General features: G+C 30.3%; 1 long non-coding RNA gene across 1 annotated transcript; it reads right to left on the bottom strand.

The window, feature by feature from the left end:
- Positions 1–11,523: 11,523 nt before the first annotated feature.
- On the bottom strand, positions 11,524–13,142 carry LOC137822866 (uncharacterized). The gene is made up of 2 exons (XR_011083012.2): positions 13,042–13,142; positions 11,524–12,884 (listed from the first exon to the last, which is right to left on the bottom strand). It is a non-coding gene; the product is annotated as an uncharacterized LOC137822866 (long non-coding RNA).
- Between the last annotated feature and the right edge of the window lie 9,231 nt (positions 13,143–22,373).

Genomic DNA, 22,373 nt, shown 5'->3' with positions numbered 1-22,373 from the left:
TCTTTTTTCAACTCGCACCTTAAACCAAAAAATTGCCTCATTTTTCGTGTTCTCAATATTTATTTATTTTTATTTATTTTAACTTTCTGTACCGATCCGTCCTCGGGCGTTGACCAAAGTCAACACTTGGTGGGACCCATCAGGGGCACAATGAGATGAGAAGGGAGACGGGTAGGCCTCGGGCATTGACTAGGTTCGAACCAAGAAGTGCCTACAGTTGGGTAGGGCCACCCCCGATACCCACAGGTAGGAGTGACCGTGGAGGGGGCGACACAGTAGGAGGCGGTACGGTAGGGGCATAGAGGTCTCGGGCCTCGGTACCTCAGAAGAGTAACAATAGAAGAGAAATGTGGCTCCAAAGCCATACTCCCAGTACTAGTAGGGAGAGACCCGACTCGCGAAGTACCTATGCATGAGGCGTGGGGACGCGGCAGCACGCGCCACCTTTAGAGAACCACTGGGACAGATACGACCCGGGAGAGGGTCACGTCCCAGGGGGTAATCTGCATGCATGGTACGTGAGAAGGGCATAGATACTCCCAAGGCGAGTGACTAGAAGCTGGGGTGCATGAGTTGGCACCCAGGTAGTCACCTCCCGTGCCAGATGCACTTCGAGAAGGGAGACTTACACGCTGGGATTTCCTTAAGTTGGGTTACAGCGTCGTAAGGCCTCCCACCACATAATTGCGCTTAAGTTAGAAAGAGACACGTGGCAGAAGCACTGACGAGGTATAAAAGCTCTCGTTGTCAGGAGTTTAAGGTACGTTCTATTCATTTGATGCTTACACACTGTTGCACGAGTGAATTAAGAACGAGAGAGAAATCAGTTAGAATTCAGTTACGCACCCTCAGAACATTGTAGTTGCGGTGTTCCGATACGGAGGTGTACGGTGTTTTCTGCCAATACTGACTTGAGAGTCGGAATGCAAACGGCCGCGAGGACACCCTTTGTTCTCTCTGTTTCAGGTATTCACGGCGACGAAGGGTGAAGGTTTAGAACGAGGAAGAAGGAGTCATTGATATACAGATCTTAACTACGCACGAAGAACCATCTGATCAACCGACAGGAACACTTTCTTTGATCATCTCCCATCTTAGTAGTCCCTAAAATATATTTATACTACATATTTATATTTAATCAGCTTTTACTTTGTAAACTAAGTTATTTCTCAATCAGTAGTTAAAGACTTTTTTCCTTTATTAATAAGTTGTTGCTTTTAACAGTACTAACTCAGATTCAATTAAGTAATCAAATAAAACTGTTTTTAAAAATAACTAAATGCTGATATTTCAAAATACTTAAAGAAATCATATCTTCTAATGGGCTTTTGTTCGTACTAAGATAATCATTTAATAAGCAGTGACTTAAAATCATTTAATAGTAAGGCAGTGTTATATATATAATGATGATTTTATTTTACCAAAATTTGTGTAACGATTAAAACCTGATATTTTTATAATACTTATTTCATTTTTAGATTTAATAAACAATTAACTAAATAATCAGTAGAAATTTTTTACATTAAAATTAAGACACTGATTTAACTTGGACCGACACTCTATATCTTAATTATTTATTGGTATTAAAATTATTGATAAAATATTTTTGAATAGGATGTATAATTTATTATTTTTTTATTAAAGAGGTTTAAAACTAAACTATCCCGAATTAAAAATCGAACGCTGAAAATTAAATTTTGTTGTATTTTGAATTTCAAATTTCAAACAGCTCATTTGTATATTTCAAGGTATCATTTTCCAGTTATATTTATTTTTTTATAAATGTAGTACTGTTAGACCGAAACCTCAACTGAATGATTATGCCGAAAGATCAATTACAAGGTTGTGTCGAAAGATCGATAGAAAGGTTGTAACAAAATATCAAGACAAAAGATTAAATATAAAAAATAAATTAAATTAAATTAGTTACTTTAGCAAAATTCATAAAACAGATCTAAATTTACAGGTGTTTGTTTAAAAAATATTAGGTGAAAAAAAAAAGACTCAATTAGCTTATAAGCCAATAAGAGAGTCTTATAAATAGATGTTCAACCCAAGAGGTAAATAAAGTGAATTTATTTGATAATTATACAAAACTGATTGTGACTTTGGCATCGGAACGCCTTGCAGATATACACACCCAACCGTAAGAGGAGATCGAGATGAAAAACCAAGAGACGAGTTGATCCTGCCTAGTTAAGTAAGTTCACTAGTCATCTAAACCCAATCTCAAGTCAACAGAAAAGTGAACCGAAAGCTCAACCCGAAAGAGGAGACAGAGAACTCAACACAAAAGACAATTTCTTCCTGCTCCATATCAATTCTAACCTGCACCCTATATTTTTCTAAATTTCTAAAATTACCCTTATTTCGGATTTAAAAATCCAGAATAATAAATATAATTCAAAAATAAAAAAAAAATACATTTCGGATATAAAAATCCTAAACACACAATTGAAAATGCATTTTGGATAAAAATTTCTGAAATTTAAAAATATGTTCCAGACATCTAAATTCGAAATATTTTCAGATAAAATGTTTGGAAATAATTTTTATTTGCATCCTTCTTTTTTTAAGGTTATTTTTGTCATTTTAGAAGGACATTTTTGTCATTTTCAATAATGTAACATCCTATATTTTCCCATATCTAATAATCATAACCTGTATGAAATATTAAAATAAATATATAAACATAATACAAATATATCTAAAATTTCATTATTTTAATGTTTCAAATTATCTCTCTCTTCATAAGACTTGAAACATTTACATAAAATTTAAAACAAAATTTCAAAAGAAAAAAAAAAACATTTCCATCATCCATCTTCTCACCGAGAAACTTTATCACCTGTAACATCATCTGCTCCCGTGTAAAATACACGATCATCACAGATTAAAGAAAAACAACCACAAAACAACAAAACAAAGGGTAAGCTAGGTATTTTTAAAACTTATAACACAAATATAACTTTAAACATCCACATAAATCCATCATTTCTCATGCATTTCACATAATCATCAAGTGTCTATCAACAATTTCAATATTCATCTTTCTCATGTCAGACTTCTACTGACTCATAACACATAGACACTTGACTCTACTTCCGGAAGACTCGTGTATTGAAATTAGCATCCAGAGACTTGCACCTGTCATACTACTGTTGTGAAACCCACACAACCATGCGCATAATTATCTCAATATCTCATCATCTTCATATGACAGGGTAAATCCATTTGATCTGCTCTAATCAGTTCTTTCAAATCTCAGACTCAGCCAAATGGACCTCCTTCAACTCTCACCAACTGGATAACTTCATCTATGTGATTCCATTATATCAGTAGAGTCAGGATCGTCTCATTCACAGGACACTCACAAATCAATACACCCTAATAAGAATCTCAACACGGTATTTTCTTTCCTGAAAATACTATGTCTTGATTAGAATTCATATTTTGAACCTCATAATATCCAACATCAAACAATCAAATCATACCAATGTTTAGAATTTCCAAAATACACAACAATTCATTGACTAATTATATAAATATCTAATTAAAGAGATTTTCAATTAACTATACATGAAATAAAAGTTTACATACTTTATAAGAAAAACTATATAGAAATAAATCAATCAATCATTTAAAAGCAAATAAAAATTAGTTTAATATTTTTTATTTTTTATTATTATTTTAATTTAACTTGAGCTAGAATTTGCTAGCTTGAGCTAAAATCCTCCAGAGAGCACCCAAAATTTTAGCTTGAGCTAGAATTCGCTAGATTGAGCTAAAATCCTCCAGAGAGCACCCAAAATTTTAGCTTGAGCTAGAATTCGCTAGCTTGAGCTAAAATCCTTCAGAGAGCACCCATAATTTTTAGCTTGAGCTAGAATTCTCTAGCTTGAGCTAAAATCCTCCAGGGAGCACCCATAATTTTTAGCTTGAGCTAGAACTTGCTAGAGCGAAATATGCAGAAAAATTCTGCATAACTTAATATACCTAAAATCAATATCTCATTCAATTCATAAATTATAAATCTACACATTACATTGACAATTCCTGTTTAGCATGATACAATCACTCTCATTGAATCATTGAGCTATTATGTCCATCTATATATATATATGATTTCTAATTCCAAAACCATTTAAATCAAACAACCAATTCTCAATCCCAACACTTTCAATTTCAATCAAACTACAATTTACTCAAAACAAGAAATCTTGCAACAAAATTTGGAATTAGTGACCACGTCACACCCACATTCAAATCTTTTAACCTAGGGTTCTATTGAAAATTTTAAACTAGCTTCCATTACCTGGACTTTAGCAGATGCTCACTAAGAGCTCCAAACCCACCAAAAGCTTAAGGATACCCTAACCTGCACCACATAGTCTTGATCACAAATCTAAATATCACTAGGACCCTGAGCTAACAGAGACTAATTTTGAAGACAAAAACCTCACATGCAAACTTCAACTAAAAGACAACCTAACCAGACCAAAACTAACTCAAAGGAAAAGGAGCCAAAAATGAACTTACTCTATCTAAGATTTTGATCGGTCAATCGAAGCAGGGAAGCGCACCACAGAATCCAACCAGAGGAGCAATCCTCGTATCAGAAACCCTAAATCAGAAATTCGAAATCCCCAATTTGAATAACCTAAACCCTAATTCAGTATTCACCAAAGTAATGTAAGCACCATCCACGTAACTTACACGTATCTGCCACATAACCACCACTTAACGCCGTTTGGTGATATTTAACAGAAAGGACCATTTTGATTACATTTTAAAAAACTTAGGGACCAAATTGAATTTTTTAAAAATCACTGTACTAAATTGACTATTGGCTATAAATATAGGGACGAAAAAGGTAATTAAGCCTTCTTTCTAATATGATTATTTTATTATATATATTTAATTTAATTATATAATGTCTTATACCAATTGAGATGTCATATTTTATTTTAAATTTATTCATTATTAATGTATTTTACATTAAATATTTGTTTAAAAAATAATACATACTAAAATTATTTTAAAATTACAAAAGTTTAATTTAGTTTATTACATAATCAAAGATTTAAGGTTAATTCAACTATCACAACATGTTACGTGTCAAGTTGCACTACACCACCCTAAATCACAGACGTCCTTAATCCTCGTAAGTGAATAGAAACACCATAAAGATATCAAATGCTTCTAAGTCAATAAAAATCCAAACAAAAGGATACAATGGCATGTTATTCATATTTGATTGTTTGTATAGCTTGGTGTAAAAGAACTAATAAAATTAGTTTAAAAAAATATAATTTGATTTTATATGGAAATATATTTTCTCTTTTACAATTGCATTGTAATTTGATTTTATATAGCAATATATAAATTTTTCATTTTTTCTTTATATTTTTTTTCATTTATGGCTAATGGTTTAATATGTTATCTTAAGTACCTTGATATCAATTATGACTTTCTCACTTCAAATGTTTGATTTCTATAGAATTGAATGATAATATTCTAGTTAGCAACATGTTATTTGTAACAATTTAAGAGTTAAATTTTGAAAAGTTTGCTCATATCAATAAAATGTCACCATGTTATCCTAGTAGAAAAGATGAAATTATGACAATAAATAGTATTGAATATAACAACTATTTTCAATAAGATCATTTTTTTTTTCTTGTTACCTCATTATTCTCACCAATCTTAACAAAAGTAGTTAGATTGAATTCTACTAATCACATTTTAAAGTGGTTAGAAGAATATTATGTTGCACACACTCGAACTATTAAGAAAAACTAAAATTATCTTTCATGTGATTAAGATATACAAAAGGATCAATGAATGAATATCTATGCGAACTTAAGAAAATACATAATTCATTTTTTTTCCAATTGGTTCGTAGATTTTTTATGATTATCATATTAATGCAATTTTAAATGGTTTGTGAGATGATTTTGATTGGTCAAATTTCTTGCTTAAGAAGAAAGATTTGAGAAAAAAAATCCTTTGGCTCATGCTAATGTTTTTTCTGGTCCTAATCAACGGTAGAACTCTGATCAAGGTTGTCGTAGATTTTATTCAAATGCATGAGGAGGATTTCCTGGTGGTAGATTCAATAATAGAGATGACAATTGGAATAGTAGAGATCAACATTATATTAGAGACACTAGATGATGAAATTTGACTCAGAGTGACCAAAGCAATTGGGATCAAACATACAATTCACATAATCAAAGTAGATCTTCTTGTCATATTTGTGATAAAAATAGTCATAATTAATCTTAATTTATAAATATAATCAGGACTCTCATAATAATCTTTAGACCAATAACACTTAGTTTCAATCCCAGGAATATGACTTTTTTTATACCAATACTCTTCCAACTCTTTTCATTATATATCCTAGCCAAATTTGGGTGCATCTCATCCTATTACTCATTATGAGTGAATCTATTCATCCATGAAAAGTGCATGGAGTTGATAGTGTCAAAATTGGTAATTGTACATGTTTACATATTAGATTAGATATATTGATCATTTTTATTTTGATCATTTTTATTTTCATAATCCCATGTCATCTAAACATTTTGTTCCATGTCTCATTCATAACTATAAATTTGATACATGTTTTTAAGTTTGCATGAGAAAATATGGTATTTCTTTTAATTTTATAGTGATATTATAATGTGAAACTCCAGATACCAAAGACATAATTCTTCAAAGATAACTCAATGGCGACTTATTTGTATTTTGTCACCTTCAAGAAAGTAATATGTTTCTACTCGTCAAGTTCAAAAGGATTATATACATTCCCTTTTTTAGCTTTCACATTCCTCTCCAAAATTTTAAAATTGACTTACAACATTATCACATCCCTAAATAGTCATTTTTCTTATTCATTTTTGTGTTATTCATGTTGTATGAATAAAGTTCATCGACTAGTATTTCTACACTTAACTTTTATGTATAAAACCCTCTTGAACTTGTTTTCACTTATATTTAGAGTCCTTCCCATATATCTTATTCTTTTATGTTGTGTTTGGATTGAGGAGTAGAAGTGTGAGGATTAGAGGGATTGAATGTGTGATAATTTGAAAGAAAAATGTGAAAAAAACGAGTGTGTTTGGATTGTGATTTGTTAAAATGAATTTATTGTTTATAGGTATATCTTTTCCTTTTCTTATACTCAAAACCATGGATTGAGATAAATGATATACTTTTAAATCTTTGCTTATAAGATACTAAATTGTCTTTTAAGTATGTTTGTTTTATATATTCCAATAATATTAAAGCTAAGTTTCAGGTTATGTTGTTTTTGTTAAGTTACTTTGCTGCAATCACTCCTCAGTGAATTAAGGATGCGATTTTATTAGTCGTTAATCCAATAAAGAACTGAATTACTAAATATTTTAAGTTTGAACTCTATTTTGTGAGGGACAAAGTCATTTAGGACGTTGTTGATCTTTTACCAAGTCAATCTCTAACCCCTTATTTAAAGCTTTCCCAAGCAAAGTCATGGTTACCTCAAATAAAACAAGTTTGACGAAAGATGTAATGAAACTAGAACAACAGTTAAAATATATTATAATTTAGTTTTAGATTAAATTTTTTAGTCCGCTTTTAGCTAGCTGGTGCTTCTATGTAAAACTTTTATTAGTCTGTATGTCATCTTCATTGTATATAATACAAAATACTTTTGAGTTATAATTTTCTCATGATTAATGTTACATATTTAGACTTTTACTTCTTTCTTCTAACAATTTTGTTTCCACTCTTAAACTATACATCCAATAAAACAAACAAACATTAGTGCTAAATAAAGTATTTCATTGAGATATTATAGCAGTTAAGAGGAAACCGATTTAACATGAAACACAATGACAATTTTGTAATATGAATGAAGATAATTTCAGTTATTTATATAATCAATGTAAAATATGAATATTATTTTACATTGATTTGATTTATGGAAACAATAGATATAATATATTGAATCCTTTTATCCCAAATACACTTCGCTCCTCTCACTTTTTCTTTTACATTACGCACTTCTTGCCGTTGTGACTGTACCTCCATGCTACCTCAACCGTGCACCACTGCAATTGCCCTTCTCTGCAACTACCAACTCAAACTTGACAAAAGAAGCTTAGCCTTGAAGACCCAACCATGTTCATACAAAACATATATAATTTTTATTAAAAAAATAATAATTATAAATAATTTAATAATGATAGAATCTCATGGTGTTCATGTCTAATTAGATTGTAACTTAGAGAGAGAAAGTATAAATATACATGCAGTGATGTAAATACACACGTAAGAGAATAAACATATTTTTTTTCTTTTTACATACAATTTTCTTATAATTTTAAGTTTTGAAATTCACAAAACACTTTATGATTTTAAATTTATATGTTCATACCATTTAAAAACCAAACATCCTAAAGAAAAATATTTCTAAAAACTAAACATTTTATTGAAAACATAGTAGAAAACAAAATACCCAGTTGAACTGGATGAAAACCCATTGGCATGTCAAGTTGTAGAGGCCGTGGAAAAAATATCATCTGAATGGGTTTCTTTCTAGGACTAGATACTCTTCACAGAATCTATTGCCACTATCAACAATGTTTTTCTAGTTATTGTTCCATGAGATTTTCAACACACGAATGCTTTATTTGTGAGAGAGAAAAAAAGAAAAAAACTAAGAATTTCATTTGTTATTAATAATAATTTAATTACTAGTTAATAATACATAATAAAATAGTATAATTATATCAATTATATATACATAACATTCATAAAAAAAAAACATATTTATGAATCTATTGGCAGACATGAAATTTTAAACCATCTCTTATCTTTGTACATTCAATCCTTAACGAAAGAGAAGAAAAGAAAGAAAAAAAATAAAAAAAAATATCCATGAATTTTCGTAATAACATATTCAACTATTATTAGTTATTGCATATTCACTATTCTTTTTGGCACAGTAATAACAATGATTTTTTTTATCATAATCTCAATGTTTTGAAATCAATTCAAATTATTGCATTAATAAAAACAAAAGTTATTTTTTACTAATTTTTACCCTCTTGTTTTAGTGTCTCACTTAATAAATCTGACTTCACACTACAAGAAAATCATGAAATAGAAACTAATTTATAGAAATCAAAATAATTAGTTGCAATAGTAACTAAATTAAAAATCATTTTAGAAATTTAAAAAAAAATTAGTTTCTAAATTAATTTCTATTATTGTTAAATAATTTCTAAATTATTATCTAATTAACCACCAAAATTTTTGTTACCAAATTTAAAAACTAAATAATTAATAATTAAAATTTTAATTACTAATTAGATACCAATTTAAAAGCTATTTAATAATAATAAAAAATAATAAAAATTAATTTAAAAACCAATTTTTTTTTAATTAATTTCTAAAATAATTTCTATTTTAGTTCCTATTATTCCTATTGTAACTAATTATTTTAGTCTCTAAACACATTTATCTTCACAAAATGTCAAACTTTGAAACAAGAGAAAAGTAGACCATGCAATACTCATACTCATGACTATATAACTTATATATAATAATAATAATAATCAGGGAGAAGATTTATTATTTCTGTGCTCAGTTTCAAGCATTTGCTATGAAAGAATAGATATACAAACATTTATAACAAATAACAATCAAAGAACACGTTTATGATTCTATGTTCAGTTTAATGCATTTGCTATGAAATGAAGAAACATATAAAAGACTCATCATTTCTCATGCATACTGTGTAGTGTAGACAATTAACTTGCTATTATTTGTTTCTCTTTCTTTCCATTTTAATTTACAGTATAATTCTTTCTTCATATTGAAAAAGCGTAGTATTTTACCATTTATAATATAACTTGTCCGAATAATACTTGAAAGCATGTAATATTTTCATGTTCAAAATACAAACCCCCTACCTCACAAGATAAAAAGTTGTGCCTAATAATAGCATCAGGATGTGGAAGAGGCAAATCCCTTTACAGGTTATGAACACGTAACTATTTTTATACTTTTCCTCGGTCCACTTTGCTTGGAATAAGGGCCTATTCAAACAGCACTCATTCTCATCTTCACATGATTCCCTGTCTTTCCCTATTTTCATTTGAACTTGAAATATAACCTGTTTTGAATGAACAAACGGAACGGGACAATGGGTGGTCAGAGTAGGGGGGTGAGGAAGAATTCGGAGAGTCAAAAGAGGCATGTGAAGTTGTGGAGTAATAATGAGATGGTCCCATAATTAAGGCTAATTCCCAGCACTCTCTGCAAGTAGTACATAAAAATTGAAGGATTTTATTCGTACAAAAAGATGACTCCAAAACACACACTAAGGTCATAGGCTATGTCTACTACATTACTTGGCTAGCTCCTACCATAGCTGCTAGCTGTGGGGATGCAACAGCAGCAGCGACTCCAACCTACCCCGCAACTTTGAGGGGCCGCCACTGATCAGAGAGTCGTTCTGATGTCGTGTATTTTTACACAACCCAATCACAATCATCATTACCTTTCATTTCACATTTTAAAACATTAAACGTATTCTTAGTGTAACTGATAACAGTTGATGAAAGAACATAAACCTTGGCACAATTAATAAACGGAACCAAACAACAAATAACAATGTTGAATGTTTAATGTTTAATGCAGTGTTACCTTCTCAGTAGAAAACAAATTCAAAAGCAGTGTATGTTTTCCTCAGCATAAAACAAGGTCAAACTCTAAAGAGGTTGTACAGGAATAAGAAAAAGAAATCATGGTCACAGGGGAGGATGAAATTTTGGTGAACAAAAAGTACTCCAAATTTGATAATATATATTTATTGTCCAAAGGTATTCATCACTTCCAGTCAAACTGATACCAGGTACATTATCCATTTTACAGCTTCCTATTGATAGAAAAGGCGTAGAGCTGACTGAACCTTCATTAAAAACTTTTTCGAAAAAACAGAAGGTACTGTGTGTTGCAATAACCAGATTATTTGGCTACTCAGTTTTCTTCCCAAATGGTACTGAGCGTTGTGGTTTTGAATTTATCTACCCGCGCAAGTGTGCTTAACTTTCCATTCATTGAATATATATACATATACACACATAATATATATATATATGTACACACACTCATAGACATATATTATATATATAAAAGGTGGTAAATGTCAGTATTCAATCATAAGAGGGCTCGTGTAACGTTGTGAAAAAGCACAAGTAGTTTATAGAGCAATAGGGGGGCAATGGGAAGGGTCAGCAATAAAAATTAATGCAAGCAGTTAAAGTATCATCTAATATCTATAGTCTGTCTGCTGGATATGCAAATCAAAATCACCAGGACCAAAGCGATACCAATTTTTCACCTACAAAGGGGCAATGGGTACACAGACGAAGAAGATCATGCATGCAGCCATAAAATCCTTCAGCGCAGTTCGCATAAAATATTCAAGTAACCAAAGCGCAATAACTTAAATCATGGAAATAAAAGTAAACAAAAACACATTTCTGCATGCATTCCTGCAAAAGTATTCGTATCTGCGAAAACCACAGATCCTATCCATAAAAGCTTCTGCTATCAAGAATAGAAAACTATATTACCCCCACTCCTCTTGCAGATTTGCAAACTGTATCACCTCTAATTGCTGAAACCCTGGATCCAGTAACTTCGAACAGCTACAACCATCATGAGGAGGATAACAAAGACAAAAACATAAGCTATCCTCAACACTGACAGATCTTACACAGCAAGTGAAACAAGGGTGAAAGGCACCAATAATGCCAAGGGAAACTCAGGGTTTTCTGAGACCCACAGAAAAGCCGCTAGATTTTGTAGGGTTTCCACTTTCCAACAGTAGCAGAAAGTAAGACAAGGCACGCTACCCTTTATTTCTGATCCCGTAAGAGTCTTGCAAAAACCAAAAAAAATGCGGGCAAAACACACAGCATAATGTTAATAACACCAATACCAAGCAAGAAGAAGAAAACCGACATTGTACAAGAGCATTCATTAGACATTTACAAAGCCGGCATGTATATGTAGATGTTAGATAGAACCAAACATGAGACGAGGAAAAAGAACAAAAGACGATGGTTAGGTTTAGTTAACCTACTAAGTTATGGTAATTAACAGGTAAAAGAAGCGGTGAGGGCATTTGAGAATGAGATATATCACGAAGGCTTTACAAAGAGAAGCCAACAGAGCTCTATTGGCAGCATGTCCACCTCCGCGTAGTGATGGTATAGAAAAAGAGTAGGAGAAAGAGAGATCCATTAATGGAAGTGGAGGTGGACAGAATGCCAAGAAACTCTGTAAGGAACCCTTTGTTAAACCCATGTGAAGAGAAGCCAAGAAAGAGAGAGAGAGAGAGAGAGAAGCATGAGAAGAAATCATACAAGCAAAGAGAGACAATGAAGAGAAGGTATGTGGTGTGGGCTATTTAAGATGTGATGTAGCATGAGAATAAATAAGAGAGAGAGGGTGGAGGAGGTGGGATTGATTATTGTTTAATTAATTAATTAATTATTAATTAATGAGAGAGAATAGAGATGAGACTGATAAAGATTTGATAAGCAATGAGATTGGATGGTTCATTCTTCCTGATCCTGATGGTGAAGGAGAAGGAGAAGGGCATATTTAGAAAGATCAAAGGTAGGATCATCATGGTTGTTCTCTTCTTCCCTCGTTCTTCACGAAACCACTCTTTCTTCTTCTTCTTCTCTCCATCAATCTACTCAACTCCTTTACCTGCCCCCTCTCCTTTCCTTTCACAACCTCGATTCTGCTGCCCACGAAACAAACACCACACTTGGATCTATCTCATGACGTTCTCCCTTTCGACACTTGGACATCTGTAATAAACATTTTTCACTCGTTGTTCGATATGAGAATTTCATATAAGTGGATCTCACTTAAATTAAATTAAATTTAAATTATAATTTTATAAGTAATACTTACCTATGTTTATCTGAAAATATTCAAATATGAAATATAGTTGCAAGGACTTACATGACTGAATTTGAGAGATGATTCAGCTACTTGGAATGGTTTTCCAACAAAGATTCAATACCTGCAAATACTAAAGTGGAGTCCATGAAAGTGTATAAAAGCATAAAGAATAAAATGTGTATCTAAAAGGGGGAGGTACCCGTGTTATATGCTAAGGAATGAAATATTGAGTTAGATGAAAAATGGTTACCTACCTGTCAAGTAGATTTAGGTGTGGATGAGGTTAAAAACCAATTGTGAAGAATTGCGACTTTAGTTTAAGTTCTATTTTTTTTCCAAGGTAGTTAAGTATTTGCTGTGCATTACCAAGGATATTCATAATTTACAAAGAAACTACCATCATTTTCTTTTGGTTAAAACTATGCATAACTAAGCTCAAATAGGTTCATATAGGTTAATATTAATGGAAGTTTGATTATTAAAGAGCAAGTTTCTTATAAGAAAGTCATCAAATAAAAACTAATTTTATAAAAAAAAAATAATTAGTTGATATAATGAATAAATTAGAGACTATTTTAGAGATTATAATTTTTTTTTTATTTCTATATTAGTTTCTATTATTATTAAATAGTTTATAAATTGATGTCTAATTAGATATCAAGATTTTTGTTACCAAATTTTGAATTTAAAACCTTGGTAACTAATTAGATACTAATTTATAAACTATTTAACCATAATAGAAATTAATTTAAAAACTATTTTTTTTTTAATTTCTAAAATGGTCTCTAATTTAGTTACTATAATAACTAGTTATTTTTTTCTCTAAAATTAGTTTTATTTTAAGATTTTCTTATATTGATTTGGTAACATTAATGAAAGTTATTAAATTTATCAATAAATCTTTAACTATATATTAATATTAATATTAAACACCTTCAATTTTCTTTTTAGTGACAACAATTCTAAAAACAAGAGATGTGATACAATTCTTGGAAGAGAAGGTCTATTTCATAATTTTCTTTTAGTAACATTAATGAAACTTATTAAATTTATCAATAAAATTCTCAACTATATTTAATATTAAGCACCTTAATTTTCTGTTTAGTGACAACAATTCTAAAACAAGAGATGTGAAACAATTGTTGCAAAAGAGAAGGTCTATTACAAAAGTCTTTTCTCCATTTTTAGAGGTTATACCACATCTCAAATAACAGGTAATAATATCAGTTTTAATTTACTTACTGTGAATTTTATTACGTTACCTTATTTCAAAGATCTCAAGTCAACTTTTTCTATAATTTAGACCTGTTTAATAATATGTTATTCAACTTTAAATTACAAATAATTAATTCTGATTTTTGTTTTTATTATTTGTTATTATGAAATGACTTTTTTTATTTGGAATATTTCTTTCTCATACAAAGTTTTTAATGCAAAAAAAAATATCTTTTTCTTTTTATTATAAATGTCATATTAATATATTTCATGGGGAGGTATAAGTCTTAAATTTATAAACTTATATGGTTCCTACTTTAAAGATGTTTTAACTTACTCTTTTATTTTATTAATTTTAGTGTTAAGTTATTAATAAAAATTTGGTTCATTTTTATTCCATAACTAACTATACTATATCCATATAATTGATTATGTTGTATATAGTTATGTGAAGTGTATAACATACTGATTATGTAAAATTGAATATTTTTAATAATAATAATTATATATATATATGAATAAAATAATAAATTAAATTAAATTGATTAATTTAAATTTTGATAGTTTATAAAGTAATTTAATTTTAATATATTATTTTAAAATGTAACTCTTCTATTAAGATTTTGCATTTTTTACATAAAGTTATTTTAAAAACATATTTTTCAAATTATTTTCTTAACATGTATTAAATATACAATAAAATTTATATTATTACATCAATTAAAGTACTTAGTATTTCATTTATTTATTTTTTCTTTATACTCACTTTTTAAAATTTTAATAAACTTAATCTTACATTATTATTTTCACATTTTCCACGTGTCACCCTTTTCCCATGCATCAATACTCAAAGTGTTTGCCCAAAAAATAATGAATTGGCATGGGAAGTGAATTTTTTTTGTATTTGTGGTGATTAGTATATGCTTACAAGATAGGACTATGATATACATTAAAAAATTTATATCAAATTATTTTTAAATATACATTTGTAAAAAATATATCTTGAAATATAATATAAAATAAATTTATAACATAACATAAAATTAAAAATAAATTGAAATAAATTATTTTATTTTTAAAAAAAAATTTAATTCTATAAATCTAAATTAAACATATAAATTTATAAAATTGAATTCTAAACAACTCAGTCTCTCGACTATAAAAAAATATTCAAATAAAAATGATTAACAATTAATTTTTTAAAAAAATATTAATGTTGGAATTAAATATTTTTTTAATGAAAAATATAATCAAATATAAAAAAATTAAGATTAAATGTAAACTAATATATATATATATATATATATATATAATGCACATACATTTTCATATTTTAATTATAAAAAATTAAAATACTCATACATATATATTTATCTGTTTTGTATTTATAATATATTTAACTTGTGAATATCCATGTTAATGAAACTGTCATTTATCTTGAATTTTCGACTAAACATTTTAATAAATTTATAAAAAAATAAAATGAGAATCCTTTAAAGTCCATAGAAGGGTAGGATATGTTTTTTTAAGTGGCTAAAAGTAATGAATTTGAAAACTAGTAGTGTTTTATATTTGACTTTCAAGTAAATGGAAGTAACTAATAATATTAGTTATCGAATATGAAAAATTATATGGAAGGTCAATTATCACCTTATTTTCTCTGTGTTGTGATGTAGAGAGGTATCAGAATGAATACTGATCCATTGTGATTATGATTAGAAAAATACCCTTGTTGTGTTTATCTGTTAATACAACAGTCAAGATAAATGGAAGAAAAAAAGGCAGCATACATAGTTGTGTTATTCCAACAATGAAAACAAAACTGTAAGAGTAAAAACTCCTAGATCCTAAATTCTGAAATCCTAAACCCTTAGTTTTACAACTGAATCAATCTATGAACAATATCTCATATAGCATCAGAAGAATAACCATGGACTAACACATTCAAGAATATAGTAAGGTACTACAATGAATAAGAATGGATAATTAACATTAATAGTTTATATTAATTATTTTGACAGTAAATGAAATGGTTTAGTTTAGGTGGTTTTAAGCAGGGAAGAAAGAGATAGAGACAATGAAAGCTTACCTTTTGAATTCATGGATGGTGTAAGGACCTACCTCCCACTACTTAAGAATCTAAGGTATCCTATTCTCACTTCAACTCAAGCAAATAACTTAATTCAAGCAAAAAAAGTAAAAGGTTTTGATGTTTGGTCATTTATAACCAATAGTATTATTTTTTTTATTAAAGATAATGATGTTTAAGTGGATAGTAGGAGTGGTTAAGGTTTATGGTTTGCATTGAATAAATAGTGAGTGACAGAGAACAGCACAGGAAGTATGATTTAATCTTTCCTTTTTGTCGTCTGATACGTCGCACTCATCACGCCCACAAGCACAAAGCCACGCCCTTAGCTTAGAAAAACTCACTCCTCCAAACCCCAATATAATCAATCACAACAACAAACTCCCACACAAATAATTACCATTACCATCTTCTTCTTCTTTTTTTATGCTACAAGTATGTGTGCATGCATTTATGAGACCAACCCATTTTACTTCCCTTATTTATTGCTTCAAATCTAACCCTCCAACCATGTCTTCACCCAATTTAATATTTTCTTTCACCCTTTGGAAGTTCAAACAAGAAAGCCAGAAGAAATCAGGATCCGTTGTTCCCACCACCATACACCTCCATCCACTGCAACCCATGACATGACCATCACTTTTCTCTCTCTCTCTCTCTCTCTCTCTCTCTCTCTCTCTCTCTCTCTCTCTCTCTCTCTCTCTCTCTCTCTCTCTCTCTCTCTCAGCTACACAACAGTTGGCCTGCTGAATCACTGTCAGACAGAGCTATGATTAAATCATTGGAACAATGCAAGATTATTAACACCCGCTTCTATTACTATTACATTACAATACACCATTTTCCTTTCTCTACCTACCTTTTGCAATTTCCTACTCTCTCTCTATTTTAACCAAATTCAACTCCCACCCTCTTCACTTCAACTACTCTTCTTTTCTTTCTTTCCTATCAAACTAAGGTTATTGTTTCCCACCAGACAAATTACATGTTTTATTCTGTCTTCAACTTTAAATAAAAGTAAAAAATTACATGTAAATAAATATGAACATTAAGTAGCACTTTGTACTCGTCATGGTGAGCATTTTGATCATCTTCATTTTAGTTTAAAATTTTCCTTTATTTCATTAGAATTTATCTTTTGGAGAGTCAATTTTTATGAACCGGCTAATCCAACTTAAATTCATTTAGGCTACAAGTCAAACTGGTCGAACTAAAATGATCAGATTTAATATAGGTCATGTTTCTTTATACCTTACTGACTTTTCAACCTTAAAGGGATTCTACTTTAACATGTATATTAATGAATTTAAAATTATTACTTTGGTAAAGTTATATTTTATAGTGAGAATGGATGAAAAAGGGAAAAAAGAAGAAGAAAAAAAAGGAAAGTCACATGACAGAAAAGATATATAAATTTGAGAAGGTGATTAATAATATTTATGAAATTGACTTGAGGAGATGCAGAAGAAACAACTCTGTAGTCCACTTTGAGTTTAACCTTTCAGAAAGGTACATGCACTTTGCTCCCTGCTCTCTGTGCAGGCTAAGTCTCAACTTTTATCCTTCTTTCTTTTCTTTCCTTTATTCAAAGGCATTTTTAAGGGGTGGTGGTGCAACTGTGGGGACTAAATTTAAGGTATAAAAGTTACGATGGCACAAACGAAAAGGGAGAAAAAGGGTGTTTGTCTTTTATCTTATCTTTTGCAGCATCAAATTTTTACTTTTGGCTCACAAAAAATTAATAATGGGATTATTCTAAACTACTACTCATTGGGTTATTAAATATGCAGATTTGGTTTATTAGTGGTGGAATTGAAAATGAAAGAAACATTAGGCACAATTCGAAGCAGGGAGTTACAATACTCCACTCAATTTCCAGAACTCGATGCATAGGAATCCACTATTCTTCATGATTATGAGCCATTGTTGTGCAAGTGGAGGAGTATCTCTTGCCCAAATCCTAAACAACATGCTATCATGTTCTTCATTTTATACATAAAAAGTTTTTGGGCAATGATATGTCATGTTGTGCCTATTGGAATAATGCTACTTTTGGGCCAATTACTTTGTCCAAATAATGGCCCAAACACTGTATTTGCATCTACAACTCCGAGGTTTGTGGACCCCTCACTTTAAAATACTGTTTTAGTCTCAAAATAGGTCTGGGTTGCTTTTCTTAGATGCATATATAGCTTACTTGCGATAATTTTAAGGTCTAAGATTTGCAAAATAGATAAACTTTTTTATAAATATTTATAGAAAATAGATCATTAACCTTTTTATAGGTTTAAATTTGTTTAAATGTAAATTAAAAAATTACATTTAATATGATGAAATCTTTTATAAATTAGTTTATGTATGTCTACCGAAAAGTTTAGAAAATCTTTTTAAAATATAACATTTAATATCAGTGTTTGACATTTTTGTTAAGACCTATAACTTCTATTTAGAATTGATTCTTTTGGGTGTCTTGGTAATGATTGAATGCAATCTTTAATTAACATTTAATAGTAAACAAGGATTTACTTATTTATGGATAAGTTAAAGAAACCAGATTATGCATTATTTTCTTGTGTTAGGAGCCTTATTTTTTTTTCTTTTCCATGAAACTATCATATTTTTATTATTTTTTAATGAACTCAAGAAAGAGATTAACAGTGACCATTTAAAAAAAAAAAATTGTTATGTTAACAAATTTTAACTCATATATAATTGCTTTTTTATTTTACTTTTTGTATGTACTTACTAATGTGATATGTACTTTCCTAGTTAGGTCCCTAATTGTAGGAGGTTTTGATGTAAGGCTTTGTTAAGTATGTAGCGTTGAATTATTTAATTAGTTGTTTTTAGAAGACTAGAAAGTGGTTCTTTAATCAAACACTTTTTTTTTCCAATGACTTTCTAATTTGTTTTTATATTCCTATAGCCTATATTCTGCTATATACATCTTTTAATAATCATATTTACAGATTGTCCTACTTTTTTACATGGTTTTTAAATCAGTCTCAATATTTTTCATGCCACGGTTTATTTGAAACTTGTTTTATAACTTAACATCTCTGCATTGTCCTCGGGGTTAACTTTCATTTTCAACATCTGAAAATTTTTCCATTAAATTCAGTAACAAAAACATATAATGAAAATAAATTACAGTGATTAGAAGAATCGTGAAAGGTGGTGGGTCAGAGAATAGAAACATGAATTTTTCTCTTGAAAACTTCTTCAAATGAAATCAAGGGAGGAATATTATTGGATAAATGGATTCATTATAGAAACCATCGAAGTTTTGAAACTGTATAGAAAAAAAGGTGAAGTTTTCCCTCTTAATGTGAAAAATTAAATGTTTTTTTTGGTCAGACCAAAGTACAAAAAATAATAAAGAGAGGGGCATTCCGAGAATCGAACTCGGGACCTCTCGCACCCAAAGCGAGAATCATACCACAGCTTTTTATATAGTCCAAATAATTAATAATGATGTATGTGAGCTTTGGTGGTCTGAGTTAGTTGATCTACATTATCAGGGTATTCTTTCTGCACCCGTGGTTTCAGCCTGCACTCCCTCCCGTGAGAGTGGTGCAATTATGATTTTATCTTTAATAAATATATCCTACAATATTTCCTCTTCATCCTTTTAAATAATAGTGTACCTGTGTGGATGTCGGGACTTGAATAATGTTGATCCACTTGATACACAATTCATTACTCAGACCCTAAACCCTCTCTCGCGTTCTGTCGGTCGGTGAGGTACCTGCGATTGCACTCCGACGCTCAAGTTAGTGCTATTGATTAGTCTATTATCTCAGAATTTAAAAAACGTACCTTTTCCTCCTCCGGAAGTCTTATTTATAGGTTGACTTTGGCCTCTCCCTACGTGGGCTAGATAATCGGTTCACTAAGACGTGTATAGTGGTTACTAGGTCGTGTGTAGTGACTTCCTGATGCCATGGGAGTGTCTTTCGTAATGTATCCTTGACCTATTCAACGTTAGATATAACTGCTTTCTTGCCACGTATTTATTATCTTATATTATTGACTCATGTCTTCGATCGTCCGGGATTCGACCGGTACAAATAGTACAACGATTTGTGAGTTTATGCGACAATTTTAAATACGATAATTGGTATGAATTGTATAATTTAAAATATAAATTTACAAGTAATACAAATTGTAAATTTTGTATTTCAAATTTTATGATCCATAATACAAATTTTGTATTGTGTTTTAAAAGATTTAGAGTCCCAAGAACTTGAATGCGGAGAATGACAGGAAGAAAAGATGGGGTGCGGGATAAATTTGCCTAACGGGCCTTTTTAAATTGCTTAACTTTGGGCTTTTTCTTTCTGTCGCTTGTAAGTGTTTTTTTTAGTGTTTGGGTAATTCATGGTACAATTTTGCTTGCTCATTAATCATATAACAGGGAAAATTCAAAAGTTAACACATTTATGCATACATAATAAGAGACAAAAACAATTAGCACAATTAAAAAAACATTTATCATTATTTTTAGACACTACAGTAATTAATACACTGAAAACATTTCCCATAATACTAAAAAATAGAAAAGGCCAAAAGGATATCATAGAGAAATGTTTGTTTAAATTTTACTTCCCTTATTTTAGGATAGGGAACCTTGAATTTTTTATACAAATTAAATTTATTGAATTATTTTTTATATTAAATTATTTAAAATTTTCAATTATTTTGTTCAAATAAAAATAAATAAATTTTAACTTTTTATTCAAATAAAACATTTTAACTTCGACCGAATACAATGTGATAAAAAAAAACGTTGACACATCGTGTTTTAAAAAAAATACCCTAATTAAAATTTATAAAAACAATGATAAGTTGAAAGTAACTCAACAATACTGACGGCTGACAACCCATATTAAAAAGATAATTAAAGTAAAAAACCGAATTAGTTAAGCACAAATATTACTTTAAAATTCAATAAAAATAAACATGTCACCCAATTAGTTACAGTACAAGACGACCTAACTCGGAACAAACATAGTTATCCAAGTAGGCACACTGCAAGACGACCTAACTCGGGGGTGAGCGCCTTCAACGCTCATCGCTTGGCCGAGCATGAGACCAGACTATCTCGATAATAACAACGACGACATACCATTTCAGATGAACCGTAAGGTGAGATTACTTGTCAAGGTGTGTACTATAAATGTCAAGATAACCAATGATACAAGTTAATTGAAACAACGAGTGATTTGGCTGGCCTCGAAGGTCACCCTCCATCAAAGATCTAGCTTATTTGTTAAGAGTTATTCTTGTTGCTTTATACGTTTCATCTAACTCAGGTTAGCAAATTGGTAATTTGTTTAGTTATGCTGCATTTGGTATGCCAAGTCAATTTTTTTGGTAAAGTACTTTTGGCATGTATTTATATGTTATATGCAAAACTATTAATGCCCTATTAAGGCACAGGGGAATCATGAGCTTAAGTTATAGAAAATGATAAACACTTTTGAGATTGTCTGAATTTAAACATTAAATACACATTTTAGAGGGATAAACAAAACGACTAATAAGTTTCAATATTAAATGTGCGCATAAGAATAAAACATGGTTCATAACCTTAGAATTAGGAGTCCTCCACTAGCTTCCCATCAACTATGCTTTTACATGGGTTCAACTCAAAGAAGTCCACCGTGGGGTGGACAATGACTGCCTACTCCAAGGCGGTTTGAAAACCAACAATGAATGATTGAGTTGCATCATTACGCGTTATTTCCTTTCCCATTTCTTTCTTCAAATCTTCAATTTTGTTGGAGAGTTCGATCTTCTCTTTCATTATGGCAAACCCTTCTTGGGTTTTGTTGGCCAACTCCAAGCCCAAACGATCAACCTCGGCACGGAGGCGCTCAACCTCTTGTTGGAGTTTGGCAGTTTGTTGGACTCTCTTGTCTTCAACTTTTTTTCGATCCCCTGCTTCAACATTAGATAAAAACGCCAGGGCATATGCCTGGTCGAAAAGCTTATTGGAATATAGGCGAAGACGGTCTTCATCATGAGCCATCAGTCTCGCCCTATCCTCATACAACAAGAAACATGACTCATCATGTGCTGAGAT

The sequence above is a fragment of the Phaseolus vulgaris genome, chromosome 9 (genome assembly GCF_051622355.1).
Source record: "Phaseolus vulgaris cultivar YP4 chromosome 9, ASM5162235v1, whole genome shotgun sequence".
Classification (NCBI taxonomy): domain Eukaryota; kingdom Viridiplantae; phylum Streptophyta; class Magnoliopsida; order Fabales; family Fabaceae; genus Phaseolus; species Phaseolus vulgaris.
The sequence above is the reverse complement of the archived record's forward strand: the minus strand, read 5'-3'. Positions and strand labels throughout refer to the sequence as shown.